This window comes from Melanostigma gelatinosum, assembly GCF_949748355.1.
Source record: "Melanostigma gelatinosum genome assembly, chromosome: 15".
NCBI lineage: Eukaryota > Metazoa > Chordata > Actinopteri > Perciformes > Zoarcidae > Melanostigma > Melanostigma gelatinosum.
The window spans coordinates 19,635,612-19,660,479 of record NC_136648.1 but is presented as its reverse complement, the minus strand read 5'-3'; positions in this window follow the sequence as shown (position 1 = coordinate 19,660,479).

Here is a 24,868-nt window from a genome sequence, read left to right as displayed (position 1 = left end):
TCTGCGAGCAGATGCGTTACACGGCTCACAACACCTCACATCTACGCTATCACAAGTGCGTAATTTCTCGCCTTTATTTGACGTTTTCTGATGGGCTCATTCATACATATTCACAGACCCCCCAAATGGCTGTATAACAACTCTGTTGCTGTGTGTTTAATCTTTACAATTACTCTATTTTTAAGCAAATACTTACAGTTCGGACAGTCTGAGCACAATTTAGAATATGTCTATGAATACAATGTTGCAGAATTCAGTTAAATAGGCTTCTGCTCACCTTGAGATGTGCACCGGTGCGTCTCAGACTCCCCGAAGCTGCAATTTCGCTCCGATGGCAATTATCGGGTTCCCAGCCTCGAAGGGAGAGTTGCGCCGTTATCTGGAATCAAAAGGAGAGGCCTGTTAACATTCCAACCTGAAGCTCTGTATCGTATCAGATCACGTCGGGGTCACCACTTTGTTGTGAAAAAATGTTGTAGCTGTCTTTCACACTTAGAGCAGGTTTAAGAATGAAACAGAAGCTCTCAGAGGCGTATAGTTTAAATCAAAAGCAATAGGTTTATTTATCGAACAGAGTTATTCAGCCTTGCAGTAATACGTGCACGGGTCACTAATAGCTTCACTCGCAGAGTTCCACCATTCGAACACACTTCAACACATCAGCATGATCCTTAATATATGGGGTCCGCCCCCTTGATACATTAGTCAAAGTCAAAGATGCAAACGTAGCACGTTTATGCCGTGTATTACGCTTGGTTGGAAGCCGTGAATGTCCATTCACCTTTGGCCCCTCCCAATAGGCGTTGGTTTCCGTCAGTGTGAGTGAGGTGTTGTAAGCGTGAGGACCTACAGAAAGAGTGTGTGGAGAAAGCCGGGCTCAGCTGGGGCGTTGGCCCTCGCTTGAATCTCACTGTCTTATCTTTCTGAAAGATGGCTGCCGGTTCCTTGTGACGCAGTTAAATAAGTAACCTTTCACCTGCTTCTCTCAGGCCTTGCTGTGTTGTGAGCACTGTATAAGTGGTTAATAGAGCTACATAAGATAATGGTTATTAAAACTACAAATATACTAGTGATTAATTAAACTGTATATATAAGCTAGTTGCTGATTAAGATGTATATAAGCTAGCTGTTGATTAAACTGTATATAAGCTAGTTGCTACTTAAAGCTGCATATAAACTAGCTGCTGATTAAGCTGTATATGAGCTAATTGCTGATTAAAACTGTATATATGCTAATTTTATCAACAAGAGCAGAGGGAAGTTTAGACTTTTGGGACAGACCAAATTGTAATAAAAAATAATGATTGTAACGAATGACTTTATTAATAGATAGTTATTCACTTCTTAAATTCTGTATAGATACAAAAAAGACATTGTTAAAGACACGTTTTGGGATTCGAGTTTGAGTCAGAGAGACATGAATTCAACAGCTTATCACAAGCAAAACCTTGGCACAGGGTTTCATTGTATTATGGTGAAGGACTCTACTACGTTGGGAATGGATCAAAGGAGCAATCATCTCATCCTTTGTCGCAACGACAGCAAGATAAACATGAGAATTGCACTGTTCACGTTACAGAGTAATCTACCAGGAGTGGGTGCTTCCACGTATTTGATTGGCCAACGCAGTGCCGTGCCACATAATGTCGCGACGCATTGCGTTCTGGTAAAGGCAAAAAGTTTTGCAGGACGATGAGCCTGTTCAAATGAATAAAGGGGGCTGCATTGTTTCTCACGGGGCTAATGTCGGAAGTATACGGGATTTTTCACAACCTGGCCACACCGAAATGTGTTCCTACAAATGGCTTACTGCTGATCTATAAAGCCTGAATGAATGATTCATTAACCATTAAAAAAAAGCCCATTAGTTACAACTCCTAATCCCCATTAAAAGTGTGCCTGCCCAAAATGTGTGCAGACAGAACGTGAAGCGAATTGTAGATGTGTTGCCGTTGCATATACAATCAATGGAAAGACACTTGTGGGTTGGCAGGTCGCAAACATTTTCAAAGTTGAGCGAAACTCTGTACTGCAATCTATTTCATGAATGTACACGAGAAAGAAGAAGAGAGACTGGACTATAAATAACAGAAAAAAAATGGATTTATTTTTTTTGGGGATTCAGATTTTCCTTTTGATCCAACGGCACCTGGAAGGATCCGGGGAGTTATGTTTGAGGCTGAAGGGTGCACGCTACAACGCACAGCCGAGATTCTATGGCTGAAAGAGTCACACAAGTCATACATTTGTTCTCCTCTCCCCTAATAAATGCCTTCCCTGTCTGATTGTGCTTTCCATTGGATGTTCTTGATAACGTTGAAATAAAAAGGAGCGTATGATTGATGTGTTATACATTCAACAACAGAGCCAAATGCGAGAGAGTGACAGGACACGCAACACAAAGCAAGAGGTGAAAGAAAGCTCACCGGGTTGCATTTGTGTAACACCATGCAACACCACACTTCTAATTCACGGGTTGTGTTTATTCCTGAGGAAAAGCGTGGCCTCTTGCAGCCCATCTCCATGTATCACCACGTCCAGAACCCCCGCGGCCGTTGGGAGGCTGTAGAATCACACGGACCAAACATAATAAAGGTAATTTACTGCCAAGGCAAATTCCATAGCTCTGGGCCTCCACCCCATGTTAAACAGCCCGCTGACCTTTAGCGTCTGATTTCATAAAGAGGGACACAATCCGATTAGGCCCGGACAGGAAAGGTCAAACGCACTGGCAGTTGTGGATCAGAGAACGTCGCCGCTAGCTGAGGGACGCACAGGGTGACCGCGGCCGTGTGGACGGCAGCCCTGTGCATGACCTGAGTGTGAGTAGAGGGTGGAGGCTGTCTGTGGGCGGGCGGGTGGTTAGAGGTGGGGGCAGCGACAGCAGTTAGCCTCTGTGGCCTCTGGAGCCGTTAGCAGAAAGGGCAGCATATCTGACATGGGTGGCGTGCTCCCTTTTTATGTCCCAGTGACCACACACACACACACACACACACACACACACACACACACACACACACACACACACACACACACACACACACACACACACACACACACACACACACACACAACCACACACACACCAGCAGCTTTACCTGATAGCATCTTCAACTCCACTGAGCCTTGAAGTGCACCATTGTTTGGGTATGTATGATTTTCTGTCCTTCTTTCGTCTCGTCTTCTTTTGGATAGCAGGTCGATGCGAATGTCACGGCACATTGTGAAGGTGCAGTCTTCACTGATTGCGTGGACGTCTTTTTGACAACCTTTGTTGCTTATCCCTGATCAGGCCTCTGTTGTCCATTTTCATGAAATGTTGAATTGATGTCATTTTTAATTGAAAATGAAATTAAACTTTGAGGATTATGCTCATTTATTACAATTTACACTTTAGTTTTTGTATTTGTGATCATCATTTGTATCAGTCTTGACAACACTGTAGCCCGGAGCAGTCCAGCCATCAGAGGGGTTGAAAACAAGCCAACAGTTTAGCCGGATTTGTGTCTACGCTTATTTTGTAATGTTACGCTTGTTGCATGTTTTCGATGTTAAACACAGAATATGTGGTTGTTGGTTGTTGGTGTGGAGGGTTATGAGGGTTTGGAATATGTTTGAATGAATTATAATGCAACAGTCTTAAAAGTAAAACAGTCTTGACACTTACCGGTTTCATTAATCCAAAAATGCTGGCTTTGTCAAATGAACTCGCAATGAAGAAACAGAGAGAAACATAGAGCCGAGACTTTTCTTTATTAGAACTCATGCAGGGGAGGAAACATAAAAGAATGCTGCTGAACTAGACATCAATTTCATACTTGTTCAGGTGCAAGCTGTGTTTTCATGGATGATACCGTGCACACGTTCCTGTATGTGTGTGTGAGTGTGAGTGTGAGTGTGTGTGTGTGTGGCAGCACAGGTAGTTTGTCTCCCCTGTGGATGTTCTTGGTAGCAGAGCTGTCGTCTGTTTTACGAGGTGCCCATTAAGGAGCTCACATGGATAATGCTGATTGCATGGGGCGCTGCCAGGATGTGCAATAGTGTGTGTGTGCGTGTGTGTGTGTGCATGCATTTTTTGTGTGCAGTATAGGCAGAGGTTAAATGTGTGTGCCTGTGCATATATCCACTATACAGTACCTATATTTGTGTGTGTGTTTGCATATTTGTGTGTAAATTTATGGCAGGATACACGAACAAATTAGCTTGTGGGATTGTGTGTTTGCTGTTTGTGTAAAGTTCTGGATGAATGTACATAGTCGCTGTGTCTTGCAAGTGTGTGAGTGTGTGTGTGCGTGCGCGTGTGTGTGTGTATGTGTGCGTGTCATGGTTAATGTTGATTGTGTCGGGGCACAGCGAGGTGCTGACAGTGCTGCGTCTGCTGAATGACGGAGATGATGTTAACAAGCACAGGGAGGCGGTCACCACCCCCCTGTTTACAATATGGGGGTGCTAAAGCTGTCGAGACCATAACTACCGCTCGCTGCTGCTGTGTGTGTGTGTGTGTGAGAGAGAGAGAGAGTGTGAGACAGTGTGTGTGTGCACTAATACCTCCTTGTCCTCCACCTCTTTGTTGTCACACTCCTCATCTCCAGATCGCTGCAGAGCCGCTGGCCAGGCACTCCAGCTGAGATCGACGGAGAATGAGAAAGCCCTTTCAGTAAAGAAGCATATAAACCTACATGCTGGAGGAATAGAGCAATAACAAGACACAGATGAGCACACGTACACAGTAGCCATGATAATTAGGCCAACAGCTAAGGATGTTTGTGTGTGTTGCGTGTGTGTCTGGGAGTGTCTCAGCAACAGGGCCGCGAATAATAATCATTCTCCTCGTTGAATAATCTGCAGATTATTTTTTTAAACTAATCAGTATTCTTTGAAAGATAGCGAGAAAGAAAATACTGAAAAACACCAAAACAAATTCCCAGAACCCAAGTTGATGTCCTCAAGTTGTCTGACCAGTAAATTCTTTATACTTTATTTCACCACTACATCCAAAATACACAGAAATCCAACAGCCCGAACCTCAAAGAAAGTCTATTTTACATTGTTATAAAACTGCAAATCCTCTCATTTCCATGTTGGAAGAGGAATTCTAGCTTGATAAATCATTTAGTAGATAAATAGATGATCAAAAATCTAGAAATAATGAATATACAATTTTCATTTTTGTGTTAAAGGTTAAACTGCTTGACTCAAGATGTGTTACACATCACTGAAAATCCTTTGTGAGCGTGTGTGCATTGGATGATTCAATTATTTACCATATCACATTTGTGAGTTCCATACTGGACGTACACCATCCATCTATCCATCCATCCATCCATCCATTCATTCATCCATCCATCCATCCATCTGTCCGTCCATCCATCCATCCATCCATCCGTCCATCCATCCATTCATCCATCCATCCATTCATCCATCCATCCATCCATCCATCCATCCATCCATCCATCTGTCCATCCATCCATTCATCCATCCATCCATCCATCCATCTGTCCATCCATCCATTCATCCATCCATTTATCCATCCATTCATTCATCCATCCATCCATCCATTCATTCATTCATTCATCCATCCATCCATCCGTCCGTCCATCCATCCATCCATCCATCCATCCGTCCGTCCGTCCATCCATTCATCCATCCACCCATCCATCCATCTGTCCATCCATCCATTCATCCATCCATTTATCCATCCATCCATTCATTCATCCATCCATCCATCCATTAATTCATTCATCCATCCATCCATTCATTAATTCATTCATCCATCCATTTATCCATCCATTCATCCATCCATCCATTCATTCATCCATCCATTTTTCCATCCACCCATCCACCCGCCCATCCATCCACCCATCCGTCCATCTGCTCATCCTTCCATTTATCCATCCATCCATCCATCCATCCGTCCATCCATCCGTCCATCTGTCCATTTATCCATCCATTCATCCATCCATCCATCCATTCATTCATTCATTCATCCATCCATCCATCCGTCCGTCCATCCATCCATCCATCCATCCGTCCGTCCGTCCATCCATTCATCCATCCACCCATCCATCCATCTGTCCATCCATCCATTCATCCATCCATTTATCCATCCATCCATTCATTCATCCATCCATCCATCCATTCATTCATTCATTCATCCATCCATTTATCCATCCATTCATCCATCCATCCATTCATTCATCCATCCATTTTTCCATCCACCCATCCACCCGCCCATCCATCCACCCATCCGTCCATCTGCTCATCCTTCCATTTATCCATCCATCCATCCATCCATCCGTCCATCCATCCATCCATCTGTCCATTTATCCATCCATCCATCCGTCCATCTGTCCATTTATCCATCCATCCATCCATCCATCTGTCCATTTATCCATCCATCCATCCATCCATCCATCTGTCCATTTATCCATCCATCCATCCATCCATCCATCCATTTATCCATTTATCCATCCATCTGTCCATTTATCCATCCATCCATCCGTACAGCTGTACATCCGTACATCCATCCATTCATCCGTACATCCATCCATTCATCCATTCATCCGTACATCCATCCATCCACCCATCCGCCTATCCATTCATCCATCCATCTCTGTTGAATCCCTCTTTTAACTGAAACAGCAGTGACACATTTACGGGGACGGATTGTTGTTTTTGTCGCCCCACACATGGTTAAAATATCAGACAGCTCAGAATCATTGGAACCCTGATGCAGATGTGTATATCATAATCCTTTCAAAAACATATTTCTCGCAGCCCATTGTGGCATAAAATATATGTCCTGTTTACTTCAGTGTTAAAAAAAATTATGGACGGAAACAAATCTTTGTCAGTTTGCAAAGAAAACTTATGCCATCTGTCAACAAATCCCCACATCCAGCAGCCACATGACATTATTCTAATATGGAGGGCTTAGAGAATTCTGCCACCGAGGTTTCATTGCTTTGGTTGCATTTCAGCATCCTGTTACCCACAATAATGTTAGATTAAAGAGAGGAAACTAGCTAATGTGATGCAGAATCCTTGGATATATCTGTCTGCATTCGGGTTGTTTTCAATACAGAAAGGAGCCCTTTTTCATGCAAGTCCAGCTTATACAACTCCCCCCACTTCCATTTATCAAAATATTAGCATAATGGTGTGCTTCTCCAGTCACTCTATTCTGGCTCATCTCTCAGCTTTTTGGAATTCAATAGTTGTGAAACAGCAAGATACAAGGCCCTTAATGGGTCCAAGTTAAAAGCTTGGCTCATGTAGAGCACCAGAAGTTAAAAGCTTACACAGAGTTATCATAATAGGCCACCCTCAACGTCAGCCAAGTCGTCTTTTTGAAGCGGGCCTAATTTCCCATGATGATGATGATGATCGGCCGGACAACATGCTCAGAAACAATTAGTGCTGGTCGCTGAAGTGGACACTTTCCCCCAGCCAGGCATCGAGGGCCAGGGCATAAATAAGTCCCCTTGTCAGCCATTGCCAAGCGACAGCTAATGACTCTCATTAATATGCAAAATAGCAGCCATTTTTCTCTCCTTCTGTGTGTGTGTGTGTGTGTATGTGTGGTTCCTCATTTTCTGCACTTGCTCCATCCAGTGCAAAGTGACCAGCTCAAGAAAATTTCTAATTGCAAGTCAATTATGTCATAGAGCCCGTTTAGATGTTCATTTGTATGCAAATGTGGGGGCTGCTGGGAGAGGAGAGGGGAGCTGGCATCAGACAACATGGAGGGCGGGAGGACTCACTGAACGATGACACACACACACACACACACACACACACACACACACACACACACACACGGGGAGAGGCACAACATGATTCATCATTATTTTTCGGGTGTGCCAAATACTGAACACTTGAGGGCCTCTCGGTCGTGTAGCGGGAGCCTTAGCTGCTGAAAAGTGTTAAATGTTGAAGTGACGATGTTAAAAGTCACATGTTTATGCAGCAATAACATAATAGGAATTTGTTTTTGTGACAGTTTGACGTGTCACAGTATATATATATATCTATAGATATAGACAACATCTGCGATGACGCCTGTAATTGTAACGATTAGATGTTGGTTTTTCTTTTTCTCTTTTTGCTTGTAGTGCTGCGAGTCACCTGCTTCTTTAATGACGTGAGAGCTGGTGCGGATCGTTGCCTTTAGAAAGTGGACTGCAGTTGGACTAAACTGTGACAGTCTATTAGGTTTGGATTAAGTTACGTTTTTTATGGGGAGCTCATTTGTGCTCACGCCTATACCCTGTTATGATTTGAATTTTTTCAGCACAGAATGACATTTTCTACCTTTACATGTACAGTATATTGGGTGTTACCACTGGTGATACTTGTTGTGTGCCAATGACTTCAGCAATAATCTTTTCCTGGTAACTACTGTACATTACACCCTCAACAATCTGTTGGATTATAGCAGAGGTATTAATCCTCATTTGCCTCCTTTAACTGCGCAAATGGAAACATTCATTTGTCAATATTCATTATAATTGCGTTTGACTTTTTTCATGTCAAATGCCATAAAATATTACAACTACGAGGCCTACTTTAAAACTGCGGGCAACTCTGATCTGGGTTTTTTTCCCATAAGAGTGTGAACAGCACAAATCCCATGAAATCCTATCTTTTTAATTCTGACAGGCTACTTTCATGTGGTCCTGAATCAGATATAGGTATGATTGTTTGCAATGCGACAAAAGAAAAAAATCAGATTTGAGCAATGAATCAAAACTGAGCACTAAGGCTTGCAGTGTGAATGTAGCATGCATGTCTATAGGACGGCCTCAACAATACAGACCGTCATGTGACACTTATAATCAGTCATATCAAATTGGAATCTCATCATCATTACGTAAGATAACACCCAAAGCGAATGAAGTTGAACTACGTTTGAACAGATGGAGGTTACGAATAATAAACTTTTCTTCAGCAATAAAGCCCACAAAGCGCGGTCAAATTCCCAATCCCGAAGTTTCTCCAGCTCTTATTTAGCAGTGGAGCTCATCATTTCATCAGCCTATCATCCTGAGGGTACGTAGCCGTGGTTTAGCAGAGTGGGCCAGTCCCAGTAAATGATTCCCAGATCCATCATCCTGCTGTGATCTCATCTGATCCCCTCTGCTGTTGATTAGATGCTTATTGGAGCGAAGAGCGAAGACATCAATACAAAGAGGGGGAGTAGAAGGTGAGAGGAAGAAAGAAGGGAGGACTAGTCGGGGTGGATGTCAGGATGTTCAGGATGAAGGGGGTGAGAGGAGGAAAAGTAGGAGGAGAGGAAAAGATGACACCCTCTAGTGGACGAGGCAGACATCTATATTGTCTGTCTGCACCTGTAACTGTCTCTTTATGCAAACATGCCTCTCTATGTATACATACTGTATGTGTGTGTGTGTGTGTGCGCACGCCCACCGTCGCTGCTTCATCAATAGCGGTAGAATATCCCGGTGACATTGAGCAGTCATTACAGCAGCCATCAGCAGTTAATGAACGGATGGAGTCCACAGCATTCCCACTAAATTCATTATCACTGTATTGGACTTGACGGTGCAGATTAATAATTGCTTTTGTCACACATATATTTTGGATGATTAATATGGGTATTGATAAAGAAGAGGAGGCGGTGGTGAGAGAGAGTGTGTGTGTGTGTGTGTGTGTGTGTGTGAGAGAGTGTTGATGTGAGGAAAAGTGTGCAGCAGCAGCGGGCTGCAGGAAGTCACTGGGCGGTCGTTGAAGGGAGCGATCAGAGCAGTGGTTAGAAAATCACTGCAGCTCGACTTAATCAAAGCTGTGGTTTGTGTCCTGGTACGGACCCTCCCCCCTCTCTTAGTCTCTCTATTTCTGTTTTTATTAGTCGAGATAAAAATGTCCTTTTGCATGAGACTTATAGACTTATTCTTGTTTTCTCTATTATCACTTCCTGGCCTGTATTTCCCTTTCTTTGTGGCATCACTGCAGCATAATGTAGAAGGACTGGAATTGTAGTTTCACGTTAGTTGTGGCATACCTGCATAGTTAATTAAAGCAAATCTTTATGTTTGACTTTAAGCCATTGGGTGGTTCGACTTCATTGGCTGTAGGCAGCCAACAAAACAAAGTTCAACTTTGATAAAATGCCCTTGTTGGCCAAGTGCAGTCGTCCAGATTCCAGGTAGGATGCCTCGTAGGGTGTGACACGTAGCGCTGTGCTGATTCTACTGTTTATCTCAAGTGTAGAGGTGGAGGAGAAACTTTGCAGAGTTGTAAAACCTTCATGCAAAAGAGAATAAACTGCTGTACAGTGTCTTGACAAGCCTTCAAACTGGACTTCTTGTTTTATATTTGATCCTTATGGTACTGATACACATTCGGTATTTTGCTTTAATTGTCTTTTTTTTAAACATTTTTTGGGCATTTCTATCCCGTAATTCGACGGTGTCGGAGACAAAAGTGCTAGTTTTGGTCTGAATACAGCCAAGTGCGTGATGTAGTGACATTGAGCAACAAATGGCAACTTTAATTGATTTCAATTTAGTAACTTTTCAGAATTACCTAGAAGTGAAAGGAGATCTAAATCAAATACAAAGTTTAAGTTTAAGTTGGGGCCTTTCAGTGTACAGCTGGTATTTGCTGTTCACCAGCGTGTTTGTTTTTTTACTGATCTCCATAAACAAATGAATAAAAAGGCAACAGGAGAAGATTTTGGTTTTGGATGCATTCTGGTTTCCGTTTTTGCAGTCCGAGCATAATTGACCAATCATGTTCATGCAGGCTTCTGTTGAATGCAGGTAAACAGCCCTTGTGTGTGTGTGTGTGTGTGTGTGTGTGTGTGTGTGTGTGTGTGTGTGTGTGTGTGTGTGTAAGAAATATAAATACAAAGTAAGACAATGAAAACCCAGTAAAGTAAAGTAAATATCTCCCTATTTTTTTGTTTCTGTCTCTTTTGTGTGACTTTGTTTGCGTGTGTGTGTGTGTGTGTGTGTGTGTGTGTGTGTGTGTGTGTGTGTGTGTGTGTGTGTGTGTTCGGCGTTTTGGGCCCATACAGCTGACTCTCCGAGGAGACATCTTGTTGTCTATCTACTGGGCTCAGATTCATTGCTGTCGATCAGCCATGTACTGGATATATAGATCCAGCAAGTATATAGATAAGCCATATATTATGGGAGATCTCGGCCCGCATGTATAGATTCACTCTGTGAGTGTATGGATCGACCGCAGGCAGGTTTACTGCACATTATCTGCATCTGTACTGAACTACTGCTCTACAATTTGTTCGTAAAATTGACATCTCGTTCTTTTTCCACCCCTGCCCTCAGGCGTTAGAGACCACGAGGGTAAAAGCATGTGATATATCTGATGGAGGGAACAAAAACATGCAAAAGTTGCGGATTTCAGGCTTTAAGGGTTGATTTTGGCTGAAGGTTTAAAAGATGAGCTTTACATTCTTATTTTGATGAATGCCAACATTTCAATTTGCACAAATGCAGCAAGCGTCACAAAGCTGATAACAAAAATAAAAAAAGATATAAAAACGCATTATACATTCATACAATCCCAGACGTCTGAATAGATGGATTTACAAGTGTAAAACCTAAACACTTTTATCACGGAGGATTGATATCTCAGAATTGGACTTCAAGAGTTGAAATTGTTAGCGTTAAATGCTTCTTAGTCTCAAATGGATGGAAGTTATCTCTCCTTTTTCCCGGCAGGAAAAGGGGGATTAAAATAACATCCAATATAGAGTTATCATTGTATCCGCCCCCCCCCTCTCCCTAAAACACCCTCTAACATTATCCATCAACAATGCTCCCACCTCTTCTCCTTTCTGATTCACACACTAAACATGTTGCTGTGATACATCCATCCAGACGTCACCGGCAATCCGTCGTCATCATCTTCATCAGCATCTGTGGAGATGATAAAGTGACGCTGGGCTTGGTTGCAACAGAGAGACGGAGAGGAGGCCTCCCTCTCAGATTAAAGAAAGCCTCGGTTTCCGCAGGGACAATGGAGAGGAATTACCATATGAATATGACCACAGCACCCCGGCCTCTTAAGACCATCAATCTCCCCACGCCGAGCGCCGCCACGCCAGATAACCCCCTGGATATCCCCTCTTAACCTCAATTTCTCAGGATGTATTAAGAGATGGTCACCACAGAGAGGAGGAGGAGGAGGAGGAGGAGGAGGAGGGGGGAGTTGGCAGCAGCCGCTGCCATTTCTCTCTCTCCACCCCAACCTGAAACAAGTTACAACGTAATTAATCTTGTCCCGCAAGAGGGAAAAAAAACATATGGCAGCTAAGTGAATTTTACATGAAGACCCTCCCTCTACTTCCCCTCTCTTCTCCTGTATCACAGCAGCTATCAGTCGCGTGATGAAGTGGGCGTGTATTCGCTTGTGAAACTTGTGGAAGTATGGATGCTTATTATGTTACTTCTGCTGTACATTGAAGAGAGCAATGTGTTTTCTTCATTCAAAATAATGTACATGACTTTATTTTGATTGTATTTATTTATTCGTCACTTGGCATGAAGCAGGAGTAAACTGTGACACAACATTGACATGATGTACTATTTCTAGGGCTAATGTGTTAGAAAGCAGTTGCCTGTTTACACATCCAGCAGACACCGTGCAGACTCCGGGACATTTTAACAATGTAAGTCCAACATTCTCTATTCACGAGGGAACCGCTGACTTTGTCTGTGTGCCGTTTGGTGAGGTGCAGTCTGCGTCCTGTGGATTCATCAGGGATTTTTAACTGTTTCATTTTGTTGCTCTTGGACATAAAGGGGATGCAAATGGTGAGGGACGTACACCAAAACAGTGAGTTGAAAGAAAATAACATGTATTAGTGCAGCTTTAAACGTGTATCTTTAAAGTTACTTCAAGGAACACGATTCCATGTTTATTTTGGCAGTCCCTCCGTGCTTCCGAGCACCAGATTCCCTTTAGAAAACCTTTCATTTTACTGCAGCAGGGTCCGATAGCTGCACCGCTCAGTCCTTGTTCATCAGTGCCTCCCTTCCCTCCAACGGGAACGCGGGGCCCGGATCCCCAGCAACGTGGGGCCCGGGGCCCCAGCAGCGTGGTGTTGGTGCTGGCTTGCAGGACAGGAAGTCTCTGGTGAACCTGCATGATTTTGTCTGATTTCGCCAGAATCTGACCCGGTGGTATCGATGACAAGCATTACGGATTTATAGAAATAGACTTTATAGAAATAGACAGTCTTCTCACTAATGGTCTGATTTACTTACGTAGGTCATATAGAGGCATCAGTGTTAAATTGAGACAGTTTCATAAGCTGTTAAAAGTTGGACAACAATTCTAATATGTAAAATGTTGAGAAACCAACTTATTCGCCTTGAGACTGAAAAATACCTTTGATGGAAAGCCAGAGCTGTGAGGACAAAAACAACAACCAGGGGTTGTGAGTCATAAACTACCAAATCATTATGGAAGATCATTTCATCATTCACGGTTTGAATGTTTTATCTCTGCACACAGAGCCCGACACATATCTTGACACTTTTTACAGGCTGCACCTGCATCAAAAACCCCAATAAATATTGTGCCAAAATATCCATAAAGCTGCTATACCTGTGTCACAACTGTGAAATCATGCTTCTAGTAACACGTTCAAAGAGTTTATGTCAAATGTTTTCTGTGACATAATTTGTCTTGACATGTTCTGTAAGATGTCTGAAAACACAAAACTTTCAACCTGCGTGAGCATAATGTGTGTGTGTGTGTGTGTGTGTGTGTGTTAGGTTTGTGAGTGGGTGTTCCAGGATGTACGGTGAACTAAACACATCCTGCTGTCCAGGTGTCAGCTGTTTGACTTTGTTCACACTGCACTGCCCATTAACAGGTCAGACTGGAACAACACCTCGCTGACATCAGCTCAAGCTCTCTGAACAATGGACGTGTGATATCAGCTCCTTTTTTTCACTTCAACGTCCCTAATTTCCTTATTTTGTCAGGTGTGGTGTTCAAAGGGCAGTGGATTATAAAGAGTGTCCTTTTTTTTTTTTGCAGTTCAGTTGAGGTGATCTCTAGATGTCCATCAGCACTAACTATTGTAGCACGCGTGCAAGTACAGTACTGAAAGTCCCGAACAAGCAAATCAGTCTGCGGGTAAAAAATGTTGGCGTTGTGTGTTTCTGCAAACCACGGGGATACCAAGAATGTCGATCCTCTGAACCAAAAATACATTTCATAAATATCTCCACACCAGCTTCACATCTCTCTTGCAGAAATGCACAACACCACGTGGTTAACGTGGTGAAAGGATTGGTTCGGTTCAGGTTCACCATGGTCTGTGTTAAAAAGTAATACCGTACATATATAACAACTGCCCTCTGATTATCTTGAACAGGGCTCTATCGATGCATACTCCCTTTGTGATATCAATTTAGTTTAAAAAAATGTAGTATTCTGGATGTGGGGATTAAGTTTGAGGCGTATTCTCGTGAGTTGACAGTAACAGTGTATATGTATGCACAGACAGGAAGCAAACTGCATGAGATATAACAAAGTCATCCTGTGTTTCATTAATACATCTAAATATCCTCACGCGTACACCGAGTGTGTATAATGTTTTAAAGTGCCTATGAATGGTGATTGGAGGATTTAAAGTGTTACCGAAATAATTGTGTTTTCTTAAAAAAATAAAGACCGAGGCAGGTTGCTGCACTCAGGGGAAAAAAACTTCATTTTAGAAATAAATGTTTGTTGTTTAAAAACTAGATATTTTGAATTTTTGACACTTGTTTTGAGAAAAAGACTATAAAGACTCAAATTACCGACAAAAGAAATGTCTGCAGTTCAGTCATGGGATTCTGCTTTTGCTTTTATCTACGGATCTTCACGATATCCATCACTGTTTTATTCATCTTAATTCCATATTGACCTCAACTTGTATTGGTGCATTTCTTCAGAATGAGGGGATGAATGTCTACACTTGGTTTGCCTTTATACTCCAGCCACATTGTCACACATTTTTCAAAACAGTGCACCCTAAAGTACAGATCATCAGATCAAAGTCAAAAACCTACAATTTTTGGAGATTGCTCCAAAATGGGATTCTCGAAAATAAGCCCCCGCTTTTGGTAGCATCAGATTTACGCACCGAAAAAAAAGTCTTCTCAACGTCACGGCACTGAAAGAAGCAACAGGAATACAACGCAAAGGGAAAAGGTCAGATAATTATTGAATATGATCGACTTCTCCATTTGTCAGGCAGATGTACCGACAGCGAACATAATGTAGATGTCAGAGAGAGCAAGAGAGACGGTGGGAGATCCAAAGCCTCGGAGGAAGAGGTGAAGAGAGACGCGGGGGGGAGACAGTGATGTAGATGCATCAACCTTTGGGAGGGAGAGGGAGAGAGAGAACACAGGTGTAATAGATTTCTGGTGTCTATATTTCATGTTGAAAATTGGCTGCTACATCCAAGCGGTTTGATCTATGAGGGCCGTCGTCTTAAGAAAAAACCTTAGTAAATGTGTAATTTCTCCCTTGATGGAACACAGGCGAAAGGCTATTCTTCTTATTCCCCCCTCTCTCCCCCTCTCCCTCTCCCTCTCTCTCCCTCTCCCTTTCGGCTTGTTTCCACGCTTCCCTCCCTCCCCCCCCTCCTCTTCATGCTTCTTGATGTCTCCATTTCATTACCAGGCCTCCATCTATCAACCTTTCACATTTTTTTTTTTTTGTAAGGAGTGACTTTCCTCACACAGTTTTTGGACAGGGACGCTGTGATTGTGGTTGTATATCTGCCCCATGGTCACTACAGCTGTGTGTGTGTGTGTGTGTGTGTGTGTGTGCCTGCACACCTGCCTTGCTGTTGTGCCTACGAGTGTTTGGATGTGTGTGTCACAGACAGGTGCAGTCTTGCACTAGTTTATGCACTTGTTTGTGTTTGTATTTGTTCCCGCTTTGCTGTATTTGCTGCAACTATTTGAATGTCCTCCATAGTGGGCGCACATGGACACGCCTGCATACACTTACTGTCCATATGTGTGTGTGTGTGTGTGTGTGTGCTTGAATGCCTATTTTTGTCTCTCTGTGCACAGGGGTCAGTCAGATGAGCAGAGTTGTCCCCGTGCAGACTCGATGTGAACAGTGAATGGAGACAGAGCAGCAGCATTATCAGAGGTCTGGATGTAAAAAAAAAAAAGGTGTTGAGAATAAATGGGGCGGAGGGCTGAATGGCGCCGCACTACTGATGTGTAAAAGATAAAGACGGTCTCAGCATTGATCTACGAGTGCGACGGCAACTGAGGAGAAGATGGGAAGTAAGGGGGAAAAAGACAGAGAGAAAATAGAACGCATCCTACATTGAATAGGTGGGCCGAGTGGCTGCAGACACATTTAAAATAGTTCCCCAAAAAAGATGTTTCAGAAGTCTTTATTCTAATTCTGGGGCGTAAAACTGACATTTACAAATGACATAAAACAGAATAAAAAAGGATAAAAACCCGGAAGAAACAAATAAAGACTGTAGACCACAACTTGTGCTATGCTTCCAAAAAGCAAAAGCATCTCCTTATCTGGTTACAACAAATGTATATGAACTATAACAACTATAATACATCATATATGCAATGAATGTGCTTCAGACGATTTGAAATACAACCGAAAGACATCCCCGCTACGTATTATTTTATTTCAAGGATTTTTTAATCAGGAAATAACCGAAAAAAATCGGCCATTCCAGAAATCCCATTTGGAGGACACAGTAGACAGCAGAAGCCCTGATTGGTTTAAATATAAATGAACATGCAAAGCATTAAAAACAGGAATAAAAAAAACCAACATGCTGATTAAGAGCTAAATACGTTCAGTGGTGAATGATAAATGAACAAAAACCGTCACAGATCACATTAGAATGAAGCTGCTGCTGCTGCTTGGTGGTGATCGTACTACTAATAATGTGAGATCAGTTGTCTCTATCAGCGGTGGGCTGGGCAGGCCTTTTAATCATGGTCTAAGGGGTGCCGAGCCTCTCTATCATCATTGAACTGTGTCCAGGGCTAATTGTGGCTATATTTCACTGTCCCCGCGGCCTGCACACCGCAACGATCCGTTGGTCTGCTGCAGAGCCACACACACACACACACACACACACACACACACACACACACACACACACACACACACCCTCACACACACACACACACACACACACCCTCACACACCCTCACAACCTAAAGTACTGATGGGGTTGGGGACAAGAAAACAGATATACACATGTTCAGCTCAACTGTAAAAGCACACGTACTCACCATCAAGGCCAGAGGAAGAACGGGTGTACCGGAGCTGTTTGATTGCTTCCGGATATAAATGTATTTCAGCTTCGGTAGAATAAAACACGGTGAACTCTCAAAAGTCTCTCTGATAACAAGCGTGTTTTCTCATACACTGCCTATTCTCAAATAAAGGTGTGTATTGACATTGTAAATTCAGCATAATGTAAGCTACATTTCCACAGTAATACTTTTACCACTAACTAGCTCCAAGTGCATTTACTTTGCTGTGTTTTTGATCCACGGTAATCTGTCAGTGAAATTTGTGCGAATGTTTCAAAGCCTTCTAGGAAGGCCACTGGAAGGCCTTTAATGTGAAACATCTGTGCAGGAAGTACGCGGGAAGTGTAGTCACGAAAAAACAGTGGAGTGGATTTGTTGATGAATTGAAAGGTGTGGAAAACGTCCAATATGCTAAAATGTAACAACAAACAACATCAGCAGCATATTAAAAGTCAAACAGCTGAGAAAGCAGGGAGACATCTTCCAAAAATGTGTCTCTAATATAAGCCCATCTCAAACACATGCGTAGCTGCCTTAGCATTTGAAAATTGACGACACTTTTTCAGCAGTCGGCCTGCTGTTAATAAACACGTCCTGCAGATGTTTCACAGCAAAAGCCCTCCAGGGATGCGAAGTCCCGTTAAAAAACCTGGGAAGCTTTTACGTAATGTGAAACAGATTGAGGAACAGCAGCAGAAGCAGCAGCAGTAGATTAACGCAGCAAATGGGAGCCGGACAGGCTTCTAGCTAAAACATGATGAAATATACAGGTGACACCGGCTTTTAATAACGGCCTGTCTCAAATATAAGCCCTCTCTTCATTTGAGCTGAATGAAAGTATAACCTCAAACGCCATCACTTATCCAGACACTTGATGCCCATGCACACACACACACACACACACACACACACACACACACACACACACACACACACACATATTTATACATATTTATATATATATAGAAAGAGAGATGATATTTTTACTTGCTCTCCATCGTCTCCCTTTCCCCTAATCACTCTCCGTCTCTCCTCTCTGCCTTACGCTCACCTCGACACCGATGGGTCACCTCTGCTGCAGAAACTTTTAATTAAAGTTAGAGCCTTGACAACTGGACAACTGAAGGATGAGTGGATGGGTATTGCTTTCCTCCCGTCTACCTGTGAACCAATCTTTTCCTTTATCTTCCCCTATTCATCTCTTAACTTCTTGTTCCCTCCTCCCTCCCTCCATCTGTGGTGGAAGGAAACAAAAAAAAAGCAATTTCCATGAATTTGACTTAATGGACGGGGTTGTGTCCCTAATATGCAACAATGGATTGACACTCAGACTGAAAGTGCTTCCCTCTGACCCAAACTCTGGTCTGTGGACAAATGTGTCCCATATTAATTTACACACACACACACACACAAACACACACACACACACACACACACACGCACACACACGCACACACACGCACACGCACGCACACACACACACACACACACAACCACACACACAACCACAAGGCATTGTGATCCGTGGAGTGTTTTGACTTGTTTGTGGAAACCAAACCGTATTTTGCGGCGAGTTAATGTACAACCCTCTCAGTGGGGAGTGATTTCCCACAGTCATTAAACAACAATTTGGCCAGCGTGAAAGCATTGCACTTTCTCACCATGTTTATAACCTTGATATAGGACCAGGATGTCTTGTTCTCACTGGTGCTCTAAAACCAAATTTTAGACTTGCGTTTTACTTGTGCAAGCAGTTAAAAGTAAGAATCGGATTCAGGAAATAAACGATTTGGCTTCTATCAACACGTGATTTGCGTTGTAAAGCAGATGTGGCAGACCAGTGAGAACACAGCCAGGGCATACATGTACTTACAGGCAGTGTGTGTGTATCTGATAGCACTCACATGTCTCTCCATCATCAGAGATGGCTGCCTGCGGTTTCCAAAGAAGCTGCGGTTACCGCACAGATGTGCATTTGTGTCTGTTGCTGTGGGTAAAATGCATGTGAACATACTGTATGTGTGCATTCCAGAGTGCATTTAGACCGCCGTGCATCCCTGCTGCGGGTCTAATTTCAGAAACACCCTCTAACACATTTACACAACAGAGAAGCATACACTTAGCGGAGGCACCTGATGCCAAAAACACTGAGCCAACATTAGCAGCCAACGTGAAAACGGATAATCTAAAAAGCCACATAACAGTGTTAAAGGGAACTGAGCTCCACAGCTCTCAGCGTGGAGGGACATTGGCTTGTTCGAAGGAGAGATAGTAAAGGGGGGGGGGTCCATCGTTGACATTAAAGGATCAGTTCACACAGCTTGAAATAATAACTGAACAAACATGTTTTATACAGTTAGGGCAACGATAATAAAGATTGGTTGATATTTTAACAAGACTACAGCTTAGCTTAGCTCCGTGAAAAACATCAAGTATGTAAACTAAGTGAAACGTAAACAACGTAACATAAGTGCAGAAAACATGTCACGAATAAGTAAGGCAACTTCAAAACTATCTCAACACCTTTGGGAGACAAACACTGGTCTCCTAGTTAAGTCCTGTGTTTGTTTAGGACCGGGCTGAACATGCTCACAGTGACAATGCCAACATACGGATGTTTACCACGTTCATCATTTTACCTTAGCTTATTAGCATGCTAACATTGCTGATCATCACTTAGCACAAATAACAGCTGAGGCGGATGGAAGTTACACTAGTTTTGCAGGTATTTTGTCATATTAGACAAATTTGAAATTTTGACCTTATGATTGCGTCAAATAAAAAGTCATGGGATCACCAAAGTCTGTGTGATTCAGTCTGTAAATGTAAATATCTCTCCCAAATTTGATTACATTCCATACCAATGTTGTTGGGATATGTCAGTTTACCAACCGACAGACATTGCAATCAGCAACTAACATGGCCTAAAATATTTATGTGAGGATTTGTGTCTAGCTCTGCTGTATTTCCCTCAGTAGGGTCCTCCTACGAGACCCGCCCACTGCCACGCCTCTCTCCGTAGGCACAGCTGTGCCTCATCTCCTGTGATCGCCTCCAGCTGACATAAATACTCCCGTCACTCTCATTCCAGTTGTCAGTCCGTCCGTTTACCTACCTAGTATTCCGACCCGTGAGTCGTCCGTTTGTTCGCTCTCTGAAGATCCGCTACGAACGATGCATTTCGTTTTTTGAACTTGCCTGCCGTACAGTGTCGAGCCTCGGGTTTTCACCTGTACGAAGAAGCCTTCCAGTTAGTTTCTCGGAGATCAACTGTGTAGTCTTGGCGTTCCTGTGTCGAGCCTCGGGTGTCACACAGACGATCCAGCCTGCCTGCCAGCCGCAGACGCGGACCGGCCACTTCCCGGCTAAGATCCGAGCGGAGCGCGAGGACGCGCCTCCGTACTGACGTTTGACAGTTTTCCTGTCTGCTTCGTCTGCCGCTCAGCAGGATTAGCCACTTTCCGGCTTGGAACCGTATGGAGGCGTGGAGACGCCTCCTATTGACTTTGTCCATTGCCTGTCTTTTCCCTTGACTGAGAGAAATAAATTATCGTGGTTTTGAAATAGAACTCTGCTGTCTGAGTCTGCATTCGGGTCCATGAACACACCACATCATAACAATTTAAGGGTATCTCGGACTTCTGAATTCTTCCGAACAATAATCATGTGCTTGTTCTGTTTGGAGTAATTTCTTTTGTCATTCTTGAACCGTGATTTGAATCCGTCAGTTCCCCGATTTTCTTTTGTTCCACATGAGAATGAACAGATTATGAATTCTTGGTGTTTGAATTGTTCCTTAACTGGTCACATAATCATGCATTGAGTTTTATTAAAGTCACTACGGTTTCACCACTGACATAATCTTTGAGATGTTTTGTGAAAATGTATCTTGAGATTAAATAAAGGAGTCCTGCGTGGCATGCTACAGAGAATCGGTTCCTCGGTCCCTCGCAGGAAGTTTTCAGTGGCGAGATGGATGGAGGCAATCCTTCCTCACCATCAACCACCTCATTAGTCCCTCTCAGCCATGAAGCCGTCCCATCAGGCCACGCTGTCATAACTCACTTTACGGCATTGATTTTAATCACGGCAAATGTAAACATACGTATTATCAATATCAATGCACAAAATAACGCTGTAATATGCAATTACCGAGTGGCATTGATTTTTCTTCCATCTCCCCCTTTCGCCTCTTTTTGCCCCCCCCCCCTCCACTTCAATGTAATCATGGGATCGTCGTACTTTGAACTGATTTCATAAGGTTGTTATATATAAATATATATATAGCAGGCGGGCGGGCACTGGCTGAATATTACAGAGATGATATTCATAAATTTCAATACAGGGACGAGATTGTGAATATTTAGCCTGGAGGGAGGTGAAACCAGGACAAAGCAAGAGGAATTTATTGTTGTGAACAGGAGGACACGGCAGTCACTTCATACAATTTCCCCACTTTTCAATGCTGTTTCACCTTTTGACAATTTTGTAGTTGGCGTTAATATGTGAAAAAAAGGTAAAATGAGGTATATCACTCAAGGATATATAAAGATAATGTCGGTATACCACCCCCCCCCCCATGGCTTAGGAGTGAAGACGCCCAACATGAACTACAATGTCGTGGTTTGAATCTTTGTTGCATCTCTCTCTCCCTTGTTTCCCCTCATCTTTCCACTAATGTTTTCTAATAAACGCACAAAATGGCCAAAATAATAATAAATGGAGAAACCAAAACTTGCATTCAATTACCTTTTTGGCCACCTGGGAGCAGTGGAAACAAGCTGCAAACACACGTTTTTCATGCTGTACATGTGATCTTACAGCCAGATTTCTAATCACTTTTCACGAAGTAGTAAAAAAAAGAGTGCCAAATAAGAACATAAAGTCTCATATGTCAAGCTCTAAAAACAAAATCTGCCACACAAACCAAGACTTTTATAATCATCTGACCCCGAAAAAAGACATTTCACAACAGATCATGTCCCTCGAATAATTGTAATAATGAGAAAACAAACAAAAAATCAATTTCGAAACTATGACGCTCAGTTACATCATGTGCATGTGTCAATTTCTGCTCATTACACTCACTGCTAGGTTTAGGCAAAAAGCCAACTTGGTCACGTTGAGGAAAAGCTTGTTGTTTGGGTTGAAATAAATATGTCTTTCATAGATAGGCGTAGATAGATAGTAGGTGTCATTACGTTCATGACATAGTAACACTATTTAACCTACGCTACGCTACGTTACGTATCACATGTAACATTGTTAGGTAGACTACATTACAAATGTGACGTAGTAACGTTACGTAACCGAGACTATGTTAAGTACATGACGTAGCAGTGTTTATGTAACCTCTGTCGTGTAGTTATGAGACCTATACAACGTTATGATATCACTACGTCATGTACACAATGTAGTAGCATTACGCTACGTAGCTTACCTGTTGTCGATAAGTAGGCGACGTCATGTGAGCAACATAGTAACGTTACGTCACTTAGAATAAGTCAACGTTGACTTTTGGTTCAACATGGGACAACACCGATCTCCTGGGTGTAAGTCCTGTGTTTGTCTAACCATCCATCCACCATCCAACCGGACATCCCTAACCCTAACCGGCCATCCTTAGACATTTTATTAATTCTGACTTACACGGAGATCGAGAATATGCTGATATTAGATTAGATTAGATTAGATTAGAAAACTTTATTAATCCCCAGTGGGGAAACTTTTATTCATATAATATATAATATTCAACTAATGCTGAATATTCTTTATGGCGTGTGTGTTTTTCAGGCCTCAAAAGCCTCAGTATTTTAAGTTGCCTTTCAAAATAAAAGTTACTCACATGATAATTGTGATTACACAGCCTTGCAACGACTTCAGAGCATCTGTGGCATAATTCAATGCACAACGCATATCCTCACAGGTGTAACAGTCGAATTATAACTCTGTGTTTAATTCTTTATCTCGCAAACCCAGGTTCAGGATTCTGTAGGCCTTTGCTTTCATCTGGTGGCATTACAAAGAAACAATAAAGGAAACAACAAGCTCTTTGACACACACACACACACACACACACACACACACACACTGAATCCACCTCTCACATGTTTCCAGGTGACACCGACTGGACTCGCACTGGATCAATCTGTCACCATTTGTCACTGAACGCTCTCCACTCTACCGTGAATCTGTGCTGTGTGTGTGTGTGTGTGTGTGTGTGTGTACGGGTGTGTTTTAGTCTCCAGCACTGTAAAATGACCTTTGACAGGTGTATTGAGGATACGGTCCCCATTCATACACGACTGCCTCCAGTAAAAGCCTGATTGTTACCTGTCTGTACACGAAACAGCTCGGAAAAGATGGAGGGACAAAGGAGTGCGACGGCCAAAGAGAGGGGGAAAGCTCTGCAGTGAAGAAGGGGAGGAGAGAGAAAGTGGAGTAAAATCAAATTGAATAAAACAAACGAGGCAATACCAAACCAATAGAGGTGGAAAACAAGAAAAGGGGAGACGGTGCACACAGAAGCTGAAGAGGAAGTGGCGTTTGAATTATTTTGCCCCGGAAAAATACGGCCCTGCATCGGTGGTATAGGTGTTAAAGGAAAGAAGAAGCCGGCTGAAAAAATGATTAACTACATCACAGATTCAGTTTTTATACGGCCGATACATCTCTGCCTCGCTCACAGCACAGTCCCGCACTTATGGAATGTGCCTAATCCATAACCATAACGCCGGCGTGGCAGCATGGACTTATATATCAAGGCATTTTGCTCGGTATGATAATGCTCATTGGAGCTCACATATCATCAGGTCCCACCGATCGCATGCAGGTAAACAGATGCTCGTGTCACATCTCTGGTATTTTACAAAATATGAGCCACACGGAAACTCATTGAAATGATTTCTTTATTGGCATCCTTATCCTCTTATCATAAATCACAAGCTTGTTAATTTCTAATTTGTGCAAATGGCATGTGTGTTAAAAAACGTAAACACTAATTAACCGTGCAATGATAAATGAGAGGATGGCTCGCTTCTCTTCTCTTCTCTTCTCTTCTCTTCTCTTCTCTTCTCTTCTCTTCTCTTCTCTTCGCTTCTCTTCTCTTCTCTTCTCTTCGCTTCTCTTCTCTTCTCTTTGCTTCTCTTCTCTTCTCTTCGCTTCTCTTCTCTTCTCTTCTCTTCTCTTCTCTTCTCTTCTCTTCTCTTCTCTTCTCTTCTCTTCTCAGCTGTTATACAACATCACTAATGTAGACCCAGCACCCTGCTTTGTTCTGCGTTTTCATTCAGGACAGTCTTAATGAGGACAAACTGCTCCCCGGTTGAGCCACAATGGCTCCGCCGACTCTGAAAAAGAACTAAAATGGCTGAATGGAAATGAGAGGGGCAGAAGAGGTCAGCCCTCTGCATCAATTCTCATATTGCCACACACACACACACACACGCACACACACATACTCGCACACACACACACACACGCACACACACATACTCGCACACACACACACACACACATACTCGCACACACACACACACACACACTCGCACAAATGACTATTG